Genomic DNA, 4,769 nt, shown 5'->3' on the forward strand with positions numbered 1-4,769 from the left:
ATTATGTGTATAAAAAAAGTTTGGCGTATTACTTTAATATGATATCATAACCAAAATAAATCTCTTTTAACACATAATTACTATTATATATTTTGAGAAAATTACATATTAATATGTTATTTTGTTAAAAAAAATATTTCTTATCAATAATATTTTTATTTTTTGGAATATTTAAAAACAATACAAAAAATATAAATAAATATATTTTATATATATCGTTAATGATCCTTCCGCAGGTTCACCTACGGAAACCTTGTTACGACTTTTACTTCCTCTAAATGATCAAGTTTGGTCATCTTCCCAGCAACATCGGCAATATCAGAAATATTGCCGCGTACCAGTCCGAAGACCTCACTAAATCATTCAATCGGTAGTAGCGACGGGCGGTGTGTACAAAGGGCAGGGACGTAATCAACGCGAGCTTATGACTCGCGCTTACTGGGAATTCCTCGTTCATGGGGAACAATTGCAAGCCCCAATCCCTAGCACGAAGGAGGTTCAGCGGGTTACCCGGACCTTTCGGCCTGGGAGGACACGCTGATTCCTTCAGTGTAGCGCGCGTGCGGCCCAGAACATCTAAGGGCATCACAGACCTGTTATTGCTCAATCTCGTGCGGCTAGAATGCCGCCTGTCCCTCTAAGAAGAATTATTTGTACGCCGGCAGTAAAAACCACATCAAAAAACTGCGTACCCATACACCATAACATATGCAACATAAAGCACAATATATACAAAATATAATCTTGATCGTTAAATCTCAAAAATACATGCATATATAAATACAATACATAACACACATGAAAATGAATGAAATGGGAAACAAACAGCCGATGGGCCTTGAGATGCCGGTAAAGTACGTCTATTTAGCAGGCTAGAGTCTCGTTCGTTATCGGAATTAACCAGACAAATCGCTCCACCAACTAAGAACGGCCATGCACCACCACCCACCGAATCAAGAAAGAGCTCTCAATCTGTCAATCCTTCCGGTGTCCGGGCCTGGTGAGGTTTCCCGTGTTGAGTCAAATTAAGCCGCAGGCTCCACTCCTGGTGGTGCCCTTCCGTCAATTCCTTTAAGTTTCAGCTTTGCAACCATACTTCCCCCGGAACCCAAAAGCTTTGGTTTCCCGGAAGCTGCCCGCCGAGTCATCGGAGGAACTTCGGCGGATCGCTAGCTGGCATCGTTTATGGTTAGAACTAGGGCGGTATCTGATCGCCTTCGAACCTCTAACTTTCGTTCTTGATCAATCAAAACATTTTTGGCAAATGCTTTCGCTTCTGTCCGTCTTGCGACGATCCAAGAATTTCACCTCTAACGTCGCAATACGAATGCCCCCATCTGTCCGTATTAATCATTACCTCGGAGTTCCGAAAACCAACAAAATAGAACCGAGGTCCTATTCCATTATTCCATGCACACAATATTCAGGCAAAATTTGAGCCTGCCTTAAGCACTCTAATTTGTTCAAAGTAAACGTACCGGCCCACCTCGACACTCAATTAAGAGCACCGCGACGGGATTGCAATTGGGGGCTGCCACCGCTCTTAACGGTTAAACACTTACGACAAATTACATAATAAAAATATATATAATGCATTAAATAAATAATAACACTAAAATATACTTTATACATAATCTGTACCACCCACCGGTAGGACGTCCCACATAACATGCTAGTTAAACAATGCGAGCATTGAACCAACAGTGTAGGACACAGATTCGACTACGAGCTTTTTAACCGCAACAACTTTAATATACGCTATTGGAGCTGGAATTACCGCGGCTGCTGGCACCAGACTTGCCCTCCAATGGATCCTCGTTAAAGGATTTAAAGTGTACTCATTCCGATTACGGGGCCTCGGATGAGTCCCGTATCGTTATTTTTCGTCACTACCTCCCCGTGCCGGGAGTGGGTAATTTGCGCGCCTGCTGCCTTCCTTGGATGTGGTAGCCGTTTCTCAGGCTCCCTCTCCGGAATCGAACCCTGATTCCCCGTTACCCGTTACAACCATGGTAGGCGCAGAACCTACCATCGACAGTTGATAAGGCAGACATTTGAAAGATGCGTCGCCGGTACGAGACCGTGCGATCAGCTTAAAGTTATTCAGAGTCACCAAATTAAACGATGCAAATTAAAATTTACACCGATTGGTTTTGATCTAATAAAAGCATTCCTTCCATCTCTGGTCGGAACTCTGTTTGCATGTATTAGCTCTAGAATTACCACAGTTATCCAAGTAAATGTGGGTACGATCTAAGGAACCATAACTGATATAATGAGCCTTTCGCGGTTTCACCTTAATTTGGCTTGTACTGAGACATGCATGGCTTAATCTTTGAGACAAGCATATGACTACTGGCAGGATCAACCAGGGAACTATTTGTATTTATAATATTAAATATATAATAATATACATGATATTTTTGTTTTCTTATTATAAGAAAAAAAATTTTCATACAATAATTATTAATATATAATAATATTATTACAATTTCATTTTAAATATCAGATGGTCTCACCCATTACTGATATAAATTTTTTTTTTTTTATATCTCTATTGTTTTAAAATTAATAGAAAAAACATATGAGATATATATATTATTATTAATTTTTTTTTTTTTCAAATATATATTTTATTATGTCATTTATATAATTTTTTTGCTTTTACAAAAAGAAATATATAACATGTTATTCATAATAAATATTATTGAATAAAAAAAAAAAAAAATAATTATGATTTTTGTCAGACCATCACCAAATGGGTCTTAAAATATTTCAAACATTTTCTCATACTCGTCGCTAGATTGAAAGCGTCATTTATTTTTTAATTTTATTTAAAAAGTTAATTTTAAATAAAAAACGTTATAATAACACTTAATATTCTCGCTTGGTATGAGGTGAGTCAATGTAATATTATTTATAAAAATAATTTTTATATAAATATTGTGTGCTCATATGGGAGTGTAAAGTTTAAAACTTATAACCCATGAACTTGCTTTGACAAAAAAATTTATATGTTATTCTATTTATAATCAATAATTTAATAAAAAAAAATTTTTTTTTAAATATTGATATAAAAAGATATACATATAGAGGTTTTTTTACAAAATTCTCATTAATTTTTTTACAAAAATAATAATACAATATTTAATATCAAAATAATCCAAACTGATTACCATCCAGACTATTATCAATATATATAAGATTGTATTATTATTCATTTCAATACATATTTATTAAAACTGAGATAAAATTTCATATATTAATAAATATGCATGTGTAAAAAAAAAAATTTTTATATAATAATTGAAAATGTTTTTGCTATTATTTTGTATACATACATTAAATAATTGATAACAATTTAATACAATGTACACCTAAAAAATAATAACAGCATATACATATTCGAAACATTACTAGCAAAAAAACCAAAATACAATATTAAATATCAAAATAAACCAAACTGATTACCATCCAGAATATTTTGAGTATATATATATATAATTTTGTATATTTTGCGTTCATGTTAATAAAATATATAAATGATACATATTTGAAAAGTGTTATTCTTCTTTCTGTTTTTTCGTAATATCATGGTGTCCATAGACATGCAAAAGCGTCATACCAAGCCATATACATACCTACACCACCTTTGTTGAATGATACACGAACAGTATGAAAATTAAACAACATATTCAATATCATTTTATATTATACTAAAATAAATGTTATTCTATTAAGAAAGTGTATATTTTTAAATTTGGCATTCATTACATAGTCAAAATACAATAATAATATAGATGATACATATACGATAATTGTTATTTTTCTTTCTGTTTTTTCGTGATATCATGGTGTCCATAGAATTGCAACGACGTCATACCAAGCCATATACAACTCTACACCACCTTTGTTGAATGATACACTTAGAGTATGAAAAATAAACAAATTATACTATATCATACTATATCATATATGTAAGACTGTTGAACATAATACCACAAAATACACTATTTCATATAGATATACATTCATTCTTGTCAACATAAAAGTACGTTATAAATGATACATATACAATAAGTTTTATTCCTCTTTCTGTTATTCCGTAATATCATAGTGTCCATAGAATTGCAACGACGTCATACCAAGCCATATACAACTCTACACCACCTTTGTTGAATGATACACGGACAGTATGAAAAATAAACAACCTATTCTATACCATTTAATATCATACTAAAACATGAAACAAATGTTATTCTATTAAAAAGTGTATTATTTTATTATATTTAGTATTCATTACACAGTCAACATACATAAATGATACATATACGATAAGTGTTATTCCTCTATCTGTGCATCCGTAATATCATAGTGTCCATAGAATTGCAACAACGTCATACCAAGCCATATACAACTCTACACCACCTTTGTTGAATGATACACGGACAGTATGAAAAATAAACAACTTATACTATACCATACTATATCATATGTGTGAGACTGCTGAACGTAATACCACTAATACACTGTTATACATAGATATACATTCATCTCATTAACTTACACGCACTATCCATCATATATATTAAAGACATTACACCCGGTGCTTCAAACTCAAAATATGATAATGTTTAAAATGGCTTTAAACATCATAAACTTTACAGAATAATCAAAATTTAAAGAAAAAAATTTTAAAAAAAAAATTTTTTTCAGCTAAAAATTTTTATTTTGGGACCAAAAAAATTTTTTTTTGCTTTTATCATATT

At 32.4% G+C, this 4,769-nt stretch overlaps 1 non-coding gene across 1 annotated transcript; it reads right to left on the reverse strand.

Annotated features, from left to right (window-relative positions):
• Nucleotides 1–219: 219 nt before the first annotated feature.
• On the reverse strand, nucleotides 220–2,375 carry LOC123304783. The gene has a single exon (XR_006536768.1). It is a non-coding gene; the product is annotated as a small subunit ribosomal RNA (ribosomal RNA).
• Nucleotides 2,376–4,769: the final 2,394 nt, after the last annotated feature.

This window comes from Chrysoperla carnea (assembly GCF_905475395.1).
Source record: "Chrysoperla carnea chromosome X unlocalized genomic scaffold, inChrCarn1.1 SUPER_X_unloc_92, whole genome shotgun sequence".
Lineage (NCBI taxonomy): Eukaryota > Metazoa > Arthropoda > Insecta > Neuroptera > Chrysopidae > Chrysoperla > Chrysoperla carnea.